The sequence below is a fragment of the Dermochelys coriacea genome, chromosome 13 (assembly GCF_009764565.3).
Source record: "Dermochelys coriacea isolate rDerCor1 chromosome 13, rDerCor1.pri.v4, whole genome shotgun sequence".
NCBI classification, from domain to species: Eukaryota; Metazoa; Chordata; order Testudines; family Dermochelyidae; genus Dermochelys; species Dermochelys coriacea.
Genome location: NC_050080.1, coordinates 6,491,894 through 6,503,428, shown reverse-complemented (window position 1 = coordinate 6,503,428; position 11,535 = coordinate 6,491,894).

Here is an 11,535-nt window from a genome sequence, read left to right as displayed (position 1 = left end):
GATCAGCAGCAGTCCCAATTTTCTATGTCCGCCAGAGGGGGTTATTTTACTACCTGCTGTAATAAAACCCAGTTTAAAGGGTGTAGAGACTAGAAATTAGACACAATGCTAGCATCCTTGTTTTGTCTCCTTGATCCTCCATCTTCTCACCGTACCCTCTTTTCCCTGCACCTCTTCTCTGCGTCCAACTTTTACCCTAACATTACGCTTGGATGTTGTGATGTTGTTCCTTTGTTGTTGCTTCTCATCTCATCTCATCAACCTGGTCCTCAGCCTTTAGACTAACACAAACTATTTTCTTTGTGATGGGAAGGTAGTGAGGGTCAGAAGGAGAGGAGGGTGGTGTTCCTAGGGCTTGTTGTATTGTTCCTTAGCAACTCCCAATGGCTGATCCAGTGCCGTTAATTAGAGGCTCTGTTCAGGTCTGCTCCAGCAATTGCTCACAGAGCAAATGTTTTAAAATGGGTCTGGCTAGGATGACACTGAACACAGCAGATGGAGCCGTTCCTGGCAAGCTAAGTGCAATGTTCATTATAACATAAATTAGTGTGTTCTCACTGCACTGTGAAAGAGTGGGGGTTGAGTACAGAAGCTGAGGGACTATTCCTTACGTCTAAAGTTTGTGAGGCCTTCCATACCCTGGGGAAGACTTTGGTTCCAGAATCAGCTACTGCCAGTTTACAAAATATTCCAATTATTGAGAGGCAGAGTAAGCTATTGGATAGAGCACAGGTCCGGGAATCAGGAGACTTGAATTGTTTTCCTGACTCTGCCATTCACCAGCTGTGAGACCTTGGGCAAATCACTTGACCTCTCTGGCTGTCTTTCCCCTGCAACCCTTTGGCTTGCCTATTTAGTTTGTCAGCTTTTCTATGTGGCGTCCATCTGTGTGCTTGTACAGTGCCTCGCATAACAGAGCCCTGATCTTGGGCTGCCAGGCACAACTGTAATACACATAATATAAAATACTCCAGGAGGAACCTGTGGTTTTCTCCCCATCCTTCCAAGTATGCCATGATTGTCTATCTCTGCATATGCAGCATGTTTCATAATAATCATAGATGGAGCAATCTTCCTCTTTTGCATTTAGCCCCTTTCCTGTAGAGGCAGTATAACTAATCTGCACGATACACACTGCAGGAAGACTGTATATTTCCAAGGAGGGATGGGAGAAACTGCCCAGGGGTTATATGGTGCTATGTGGAAGCGGTGGGTTTTTTATCTTTCTCATTGGGGAAGCAGGAGTGGAGTGTGCTGCAGATAGCATGCTCAGGCCTGTGGGTGAGGGGCCTTTCATCCTCTGTCTCTCAGTGATCTCTCTAACATCTGTCCCTCTTATGCCTGGGTCAAGCCAAGTCATTTTCATAAACACCAAATTCACTCTCTAGTGTTACACGCTTAAGGATGAGACTTTGCTTTCTGAGAGAGAACTTTATTATCCCTTGAGTTCTAGCCTTTCTTAGGCAGCTTCTTACAGGCTCGGTCTTCCCTGCTCTGGACATTACAAGGATTCATAAAACACATACGTGCATTCGCTTATCAAGTGCCCTGCCTTTTTTTAAAGGGGCAGTTCCTGTTTCCTACTAAACAAATATTAAAAACTTGCTAGAAAATACATAAGTCTGCAATGTAGAACCATTGCTACAACAACCTTTATTTCAGGGTCCTCAGACAGGCACATATGGACATTTTAAAATAAAAATAAAAGGCAACCTTGTTATACTAGATTCCATACTGCTTTTCTCATCCACACCCTTTACTGTTTTTGCTGGAATAGCAGTAGGTGAATGCAATGTGTTTCCTTGGCATGGCTCACTAATCATGAATTAAAAGGAGGAGATAAGAGCACAGAGCAAAGTGGTACAGATAATTCTGATATTGACATGATAGGGGTAGGAGCCCTTCCTGTCACTATAGAGTGGCTCCAGAGGGAACCAGATCCTTTTAGACTGACATGACACTACACCCTTGGTTTGGGTTTTTTTTTTAAACTGGGGGTTGTTGGAGGGAGGGAGAATGCTTGGAATAACCCCCTTCCCACCCACACACCCCAAGAATGGTGAGGATAGGGGAATGAAGAAGACATAGCTCTTAGATGGTTTCTTTTACACAAGTTTATTGATTTCCAGTGCTTGCAAACTCTCATGATTCTTATCACAAGTCTCGTAATATTTGCTTTGTTTCAAGCTCCAGGTTCTGGAGTCATGTGATGAGAGAATCGGTTTTCATTTGAAAAAATAAATACATTTCTAGCCCTAATGTTTCTGGAGGAAAAACTTGAAAACATGTCCCCTAAAGACTCAAAACCCAGAAAGCAAATAAAAGCCCCACCTCCTACAAATCTACCTTTTGTAAATTGTTCTTATGATTTCAAGGGGCTTGATCCATGATACTTATATGCTCAGGGTTATCAAGACTCAATTTCTATTGGAAAAAGCTGTACACAGTGAGCTAGTTTCCTCTGGTTATACCTGTGTTGCACCATTGACCTCAATAGGATCCAATATCTATGGTATTTTCTGGAATGAAAGGTAGAACGATCAAGAATGTGAAAGTTCCAATCTTAGATTTATAACTGGTTAATGAGAAGTTGTTGAACAGCATGCTCATTTTCTGCTAGCACTATGTAATAAATCTCCCTAGCATTGGATACATCTGCTGTTCTGTCTCATTATAGACTCCCAAGATAGAAACAAAGGGTGGACTAGATTCTCATCTAGAGCATTAGGGCACTTTTAGAACACTTCCCCAGTGCAAAGCTGTCCTAAATATGGCTTAGCTGACCACAGGAGCATTCCCTCGGGCAAGGGGTGTTCATAAGCGGAGTGGCCCTGGTGTTAGAGCAGAAAGCCACCTTTGCACCCCTCAGCTGCAGGGAGCAGTCAGTCCTCTAACATTGCTGAGGATTTTGGCCTCTTATGTGTACTAAACTCCATCTTTTGTTTGTTGTTCTGCAGTTGCAGTGCAGAAAACAGTGAGCTAACCTGCAAACAGCCCTAGGCTTGGCTTGTAGCTACTTAGCAGAGTATAAACCTCTTCTAAGGAGCAGAGGGAAGAGCCTGACTTGTGTAGAATGCTCTACTTTCTGCCTCCCACCCAACATGGTTCCTGACCAGGTTAAACATAGACCATGATGAGCCAAAGAACTACAACTAGGGAACATGACTTATAGCAAGAACTGTTTGTCAGCTGAAGAGGGTCACACTCACTCTCTCACACACTTAATAAAAACACAGTCCCTAAAATCAGGGATTCTACAGTGCTAATAGTGGCTGTAAACTAAATTTTTGCTGCTTTGAGTAAATATCTGGAAAAATAATGACCCACACAAAGAGGATGAGGTATCTTTTATTGGACCAACTGTCTCTTTCACCAACAGAAGTCATCTTTTATTGGACTTCTCACCTATCTTGTCTCCAGTTGCCTAGGACCCAGCCAGCTGTAACAACAGTAATGAACAATAATTTCTGGCATCAGGCACGTGCCATTGCATGTACCAGTTGGGAGTATAGAAATAATTTGATACCAAGATGCAGTCAGCCTTTTTTGCCCTATAATATACAGTTCTATGCATGCCATGACTTTTCTACTTCTGCCTGCAGGTCCTGAGCTGCAATATAGAGAACAAAGTTTGGACAAATAATAATCCAAACTTTGCAGTCATTGACAAGGATGACTTTGACAGTCCGCAGCATCCTCTGCATTATGTTTGAAGTGCCGTCACATAAATAAAATACGTAGCAAACCTTTTTTTTTCCTTTTTGATGACTCACACATTTATCAATTATAAACAAGCTCATCCAATTCCCTTGTCCCCCTCATCCCCACTCAAAAATAGAACAGGGGGTGCTGGAAGCTTCTGCTTGATGTAACAACTTTCAGAATATTGAGCTGCAAAATAAGATATCCAGTTTTACCCATGGGCTCCTCTGTGTCTTCTGTATTTCTAATGAGTTGATTTGGTTACTAATCCTCTGAAATGGAAAAATTCAGATATGCTAAGTCCTCTGGAAAGGAAACCTAGATAAAATAACTCTGCGGTGGCGTATGCATATTCATCATATCCAAGGACTGCAAAATAATAAGTTGTACAGTATGTGTCATCTGATAGCTAATTAAACATCTGTGTGTGGGGGGGGAAGGTGTATATCTAAGGATCATGTTACCCACCCCTAAAATGCAGCCAGCTCTGGGGTGGAGCTTAACTGATGCTTAGCAGTGCCTTCCACGGTATGCAACACTTCAGAGTGCGGACTAAAGAGGATGATGAAACTGCAGTCTGCTTCCTTGAGGTAAAAAGAGTGTAGTTCGGTGTCTTCAGGGCACATTTGGTTATGGTGTTAGCACCCTTATTTTTATGAAAAAGGTGATGGGCTCCAATGGTCTATATTTTGCAGAAGGCCAGGTGGACATGTAACAATATGTGTACCTCATTGGGCAGACAGTTACCATGATTGCACATGCAGATTGGGGATTTGTTTGTGCAGATCAGGAAGGCAACTGCACTTGGGACTAAACTTCTGCCTTTGTTGATAGCTTGGTCCTTAATGACCAAAAGTGTGAGGAACTCAGCTTTACACCTCCTCAGAAAGACAGCACTTCCCAAAAGACAGTGGCTTTTACCAGGGTCATCCGGAGAGCGGGAGTGGTTAGGATACCTGTATTGGGTGTAGCAGCGCCTCCATCAGGCAGCTCAGAGTGAGCTTCCCAGGCATCAGGGCGCCCTTGTGCTGAGCTGCTGCATAATGGTGCCCCCTTTGGTCCTTGCAGGAACTGCATGGTTAGGGACTGATTGGTGAAGAGAGTGTGTCAGTAATTCCTCTTCCTTGTTTTTTGTGGGGTTACGTTAATGTTTAGTTTAGATGCATATGGCACTTTACACAAGGCTAGTTGGAGAAGCAATAAACCTTTCCTCTTGTACAATCTTTTTAAAACTGGTTGACAAGTGTTGCAGTACCTTAAACGGTTACCATAGTAGCAAAACAGTCTCTCTCTGCCTTAGAGCTTTGCTCTATTTTCTGTCTTTAATTTGTTTGTTTTGGAAGAAGTTCAAAATCTGATGGGTAAAATATCAATAATATCCCAATGCTATAAATCGTGGAGGGAAGAATAATGTACCTAAGAGCAAAAACATGTGAGACCTTCGGGCTGCTCTACACTACCACAATAGGAGGGCATGGTTACAGTATGGATCATAGCTGTATTTTAAAGGAGAGCTACCTGTGTGAGGGTGGATCCTGGTTACAGGGTGATGGGGACTGTAACTTCTAACCATGGGGTGAGCAGGTCCCCTGGCTTGGTCATCATTGTGATGGTGTGCACAGAGCCTTAGGCCATGCTTGTGAGTGACTTAGGTCAGAACCATAAAGCAAGCTGTACTGTGGTTTCTACTGGTAATAGCAGTGCAGGGTGCACTTTGTTCATGGGGAGGGTGGGGAGTCAATTCACTATCAATAATTGCTTGGCAAAATAAAAACTGAAGCCACTGGGTAGGGCCAATGATCTGGCACAGGATGATGGAGCCAGATCAGATGTCCGTAAAATGGAAGTCACTGGACAATGGGCGCTGTTCCTCTTGATGAGCTTTGTCTTTAGGCTGAGCACAAGGGAAGGTGAGTTTAATGTAATGAGGCACTGGCTTAAAATAGGAGCTAGATCTGAGGAAGATCTGTGAGAGGGGTCCCAAGCTGTCAACACTCAATGTTCTGTTACAACGAATGGAGCTGCAGCTCTGGGTAACAGTAAACCCAGTCCTTCCCTGAAGGCACTAGATCAAAGTCCCTCACCAGCCCTAAATACACACAGGCGACTTGAAACATCATGCTATTGCCGTCAACATTAGAAGTGTGAAAATGCCGCTACTAAAAGTATCCCAAGGCACTGGTGAGGGTTTTCTCTTCTCTTGAACCTGCTCGAGCATACAAGTTCCGATGAAGTGAGCTGTAGCTCACCAAAGCTTATGCTCAAATAAATTTTAGTCACTAAGGTGCCACAAGTACTCCTTTTCTTCATACAAGGAGAGTCTATGTTTCCCCAGGTTTAGGATGCAGCATGGTCATTGGGACACAGGTTAGGCCAGGATGCACTCGGTGTGTATGTAAAAATGTAAATATATAAAGGGCCTTTCTGATGCAAACAGTCCATCATTGCTCTTGTTTGCCTGGCCAGACTGCACCCACTGTTTTGGACGGGAGCCGTGTAACCACTCTAGATTTATTCAGCCAACTGGATACACTTCTCCTGCTCTTTCATTAGCATAAAGGGAATCACCATTTCCTATTGGTCAGACAAAGATAGCATAGGACCAGGTTGTGTAGTAAAAGGTTTCATTTACCTTGCGGCTACTGTCCCTTCTTCCATGGCTTCCTGATGGCAGGGTAGGAGGATCCTCACCACCTCCTTTGTTGCTCCCCCTGCTCAGTGTAGCTAAGGGAAAGTGGCTTTAGGTGAACCAGCCAGGAGCAGATGAACTAAATTTAAATTCTGCCCCCACCCTGTATGCTGCTGGACCAGGCTCCTGAGGCTCTTAAAGTCGTAGTAAACCAAGGAAGAACTTCTCTGGTGCAAGTGTGATGGTCACCAGCCTGGCTGGTGCCCCAAGGACTGAGCGAAGCACTTCTAGACCTAGCAGCATGATTCTCTTCAGCTGAACTAAATTCCAAGCCTCTATAATGGGGGCGGAGACTGTAGCAGACCCATAGCCTCTATGGCTTGAGTACAGAAGGGGACAAATATCACACAAAAAGAAAAGGAGTACTTGTGGCGCCTTAGAGACTAACAAATTTATCTGAGCATAAGCTTTCGAGCATAAGCTTATACTCAAATAAATGTGTTAGTCTCTAAGGTGCCACAAGTCATCCTTTTTCTTTTTGCGAATACAGACTAATATGGCTGCTACTCTGAAAAATGTCACACAGTGAACAGAAAATTACACAGATACGGTGTAGGAAGGCCATAGGCTGCCTTATGCATGCTGTCTTGGTTCAGGTGTCATATTAGGGGAAGGAGAGGACAACGGCCAATGGGAGCTGTGGGGACGGTGCCTGTGGGCACAGGCAGCACGCATAGCCCCGCCTATGGGCTGCAGGGACATGCCGGCTGCTTCCAGGAGCAGCGCGGAGCTAGGGCAAGCAGGGAGCCTGCCTTAGTCTCACTTCGCCACTGACTGGGAACTGCCTAAGATAAGCTCTGCCTGGCAGGAGCCTGCATCCTGAACCCCCTCCTGCACCCCAAACCTCTTATCCCCAGAGCCCACACCCCCAGCTGGAGCCCTCACCCACTCCCGCATCCTAACCCCTGTCCCAGCCCAGTGAAAGTGAGTGAGGGTGTGGGAGAGCAAGCTACAGAGGGAGGCAAGCAGGGGCATGGACTTGGAGAAGGAGAGGGGTAAGGGTGTTCGGTTTTGTGAAATTAGAAAGTTGGCAACCCAACCCTGCAGATCAGGGCCCAAGTGCTCACATCTCTCACAAAGGTCTGCAGTTGCATTAGAGTCAAGGATACAAAAGCCCCACTGGGTTTGCACTGTCTTCAGTCTCTCAGCTGCCTCTGTGGACTGGCTGAAGCCATTGGTTGTTAAGCAATTGGATAAACAAGAGAATAAGCGAGCTCAGTGTTGTTATCCTCCTCATGTTCTGCTAATGTTTTAGGCTACTGGAAAAAGAAAACCTGTTTGTTGCAACATTAATTTTAAATAGAGGAGTGGACTCTCTGGGAGATAAAGGGAGTAAGTTCTGATGGCTCTGGTGGATTCTCGTTCTCTTTGAACCTCTCACCATGTATACAATGCATTGTGGTAGTCAAACTGGATTATTTAGATACAATTGGCTGTGCGATATGACAGCAAAACTGGGGCCGCTTAGATGTGGGCAATCAGTTGTAACAAAGGGAGAGGAGAATTCTCTCAATAGAACTGTGTTGAAGCCCCACTTGAAATGCTGGATTCCTGGGCACCTCAGTATCGGAAAGGAGATGTTCGGTGAAGAACCACCACCAAAACTGAGGGTCTGGGGGATTAATATGGGGGGAAAGGTTAACAAACAAGGATAATAGCATGACTATTCCTAGAGCTAATGGGGGAATGTGACAACTATCTACAGATGTCTGAAGAATGTGAATGCCAAGCAAGCAGCAGCATTAACGGGTGGCATGAGGAGGAGCTGAGCAAAAGTTATGCAAACTAAATGAAGAATCTAGACTAAAATATATCCCTGGGGTAACTCTATTCAAACCAGTATAGTTATACCAAGGATTAATTTGGCCTGATATCACCCAGGAATCTCCTGAGCAGGAGATCTGTGAACTGCGGAACAGTCTCCAAAGAGAAGTGGTAGAAACTGCATGGCTGGGGACATCTTAGATTCGGCTTCACAGAACACCAGAGAAGAGTTTGATGGGAACAAGCCCAAGGGGATGGACTAGGGCCAAGATCTTCAAAGGTATTTAGGCACTCAGCTCCCATTGAAATCAATGGTAGTTAGGCTCCTAAGCAACTTGAGCATCTGGTCCTAGAGGATCCAAAGGCCTTTTCTCTTGAGTCTTATGGCCTCGTCATGTATGATCAGCCATCCTTGCTGGCTATCCCACTCCTGAAGTTTCCATATTTTGCTTGCTTGGTCTGTCACCAAGAAATCAATTAAATATATAAATACCTGTGTTTATTATTTATTAATAGATCAGTGGCTTGTGTTGATGAATGACTGGGAAGTTTTTTTTGGCTCATTTCAATAATTTAAGAACCCCCACAAAAAGCTATCAAAGACAGCATAAACCAACTGGCAGTACCCAGGGGTGAATGGAATACAGCTGCTTAGCCTGGCCTCAACTGAGGAGCTTTCACCAAGTTCAGTTCTTGCAGTGAAGAACTGAACTGAAGTTAGCATTAAGATCACAGCCTATCTTGATAAGTAGTGAGACTAGTCTAAGATAGCAAGAGTGGCTCCTTTGGTCAGATTTCCTCCCTTCCTCCCAGTCACATTCTTCTAGAAATCAAATGTAATCATGATTTTGAGGTCTGGCACATGAGGGGGATGAATCTGGTGGTGGTCTGGTCCAGAACTATCATACACATATGATGGGCCTGAGCTACAAACTTCAATCTGTAGCGGAACAGTGCAAGGGGTGAGGTTGAGTTTAATGACCTAGTTCGGACAGATGGCTGTATTCTCTATCAAAGAAGAACACTCAATCATCAATGTCACAGAGCTAGTGCTCTGGTGGGGATATTAGCTACCCAGTTCCTGTATGGTGAACTGCTGCCTAAACTGATCTAATTAAATCTGGCATCTGGTTTATTAGTACTTCAGCTTTATTAGGCTTCTAATTGAAGCAAAAAGACTCCCTAGTTGACGTGGCTCACTCCCTGTCCTATCCGCCCTGCGTTTTCTTTTGCAAGATTTTTTTTTCTGTGATCAGTCTCTCAGTTTTTGCTTGTTTCTGCCAGCCAATATTTTTCACTCCTGATTGAGAGGAAGGGAATATAATTGCATGTACATCCAATGTCGTCAACAACAACTATAATTAACTTCTTCCTGGTTCTTCTTCTGCTGACCTTTGCAGGCTGAATAGCATTGCTTCTGTATCTGCCCAAACCTTGGGAAAAGATGTTGGTAATGATGGGAAAGGCCAGCAGCAGCTGAGGTGGTATCCCTCTCTGGGAGTAGATGTTAAAGGACAAAAACAGGTGGCACAGCATAGGCAAATATCATGGCATGGGCAGTGACAGACCCATGTGTGCTTACTCTTCTTGCCAATTAGACCCCAATCTTACACATGCTTAACTTTAATAAGACTTCTCGTGCGCACAAAATTAAGCATGAGTGTTAAGTCTTTGCAAGATCAGGGCCTTAGTTACTAAGGCCTGCAAATGAAGAGATCACTGAGTTTAGTATTTGAATGGGCAAAGTGTTACTGCAGTTCTTTGTTATAAATGCAAGTGGTGCCTGTTTATATAAGAAAACGCTTTATGAACTTTGATTTTGGACTTGGGGGATTTGATTCTAAGCTCATGACTTTGATTTTAGGCTTCCGAGCTGCATTCAGAACTATACAGTTCAATCTAGGATAGGAGGAGGATTGCATTTGCTAAAATAGATAAAGGACCAAGTCAAAGTGGGGGTCACACCTGGTTATCTCAAGGCTGACTTTGGCTCTAAGGGTATGCTCCAGGCCCCCGTATGGATTTAATAGAAGGCATGGAAATAGAAACTGCTGCAGTCTATTATTTTTTTTATCACTGTTACTTGTAATAGAACAATTGGAAATCAATGAGTTCTACAGCCTGAGACCTCTTGCATGCCAAATTATAACTCAAAAGCTCCATATTGATTTGAGAGCTGGCCAAGGAAGAGGAACAGCAATGGATTTTTGGATACAAGGTCTAGATTTAGATCTTCTATGACCATCTCTATGTAACCATGATGCTACTGACAAAATGGTTCTGTCATTTCTGGCTTTATTCCTGTACACCTTCCAATAAAAATACAAACGGCTGAATCAACAATGAAACCACATGGTTACCATAAAATCCTGTGCTAATCCCGTTACAGCATGGGAGTCAGCTCAGTGGTCTGTGAGGTGTCTATTGCTCTGACATTTCAGTGGTTCAGAGTTCAGGTCCTCCACTCCCAGGCTGGCTGGCACTGGAATGGCTAGGAGAGACCAGGTGCCCAGCGACCAGGCCAAAGGAGCACCTCAGGTTCCCTTCTAACTTGCCGGAGGAATGGCAATGACAAGTTCCAGGGGGAATGTTGCGATCTAAGAACTGGAGTAAGTTGGGATAGATATTGCTGGCTGGAGGCTTTGAAGGTCTACTGCAGTCATGCTGCAGATCAGCCTCCAGGCTACCAACAAAACCCCTGTTATGGGAGGTGCCAGATGTACATAGAGCTAGGTGCACAGAGTTACAAAGGCAGAGATGCTTTGTCAGGCTGCCTCTGATCAGAGCAGTCAGTGACACAGCATGCTGACTTCTAAGCCTATATGCAAATTACCACAGTGCCTCAGAAATCACTGTGACAATCTCAACACACCAAGCCCTCCTGGATGGGGAGCTAGAAGGTTAGTGAAATATAGGGCCTTTAATGGTACATTTACATAGAAACTTTCATGCCAAAGGATCCCTAAAGTGCTTCATAAATTGTAAATACAGCACAGAAATGCAGCAACCTCTGGTGCACGGCATGTCAGTGAGGGAAGCTCAGGTGTGGGAGAGGAAATATGATCCAAAGACACAAGGATCACGGGATCTTTCATGTCCCCAGAGAACAAACTGGGCCTCCCCCAGAGCAGACAGATCTCATCCTCTTTACTTCAGGAGAAAAAAAATTCAAAGACAAAAAACAAGTGGGAATTGAGCAGTTCCGAACGCTGTGTCAACGGTCCTTCACTATTGCAGTGCACCTTGGGCTTGGAGCCCATGCAGCTTGGCATAGTCTGCAATTGATGGAGATCTTTGCAATACCTACAGTAGGTCTAACAGAGAATGGGCCAAGCATGGAGGTGGAGTGGTCTCTGGGCTGAAATCACAGGGAAATTCCA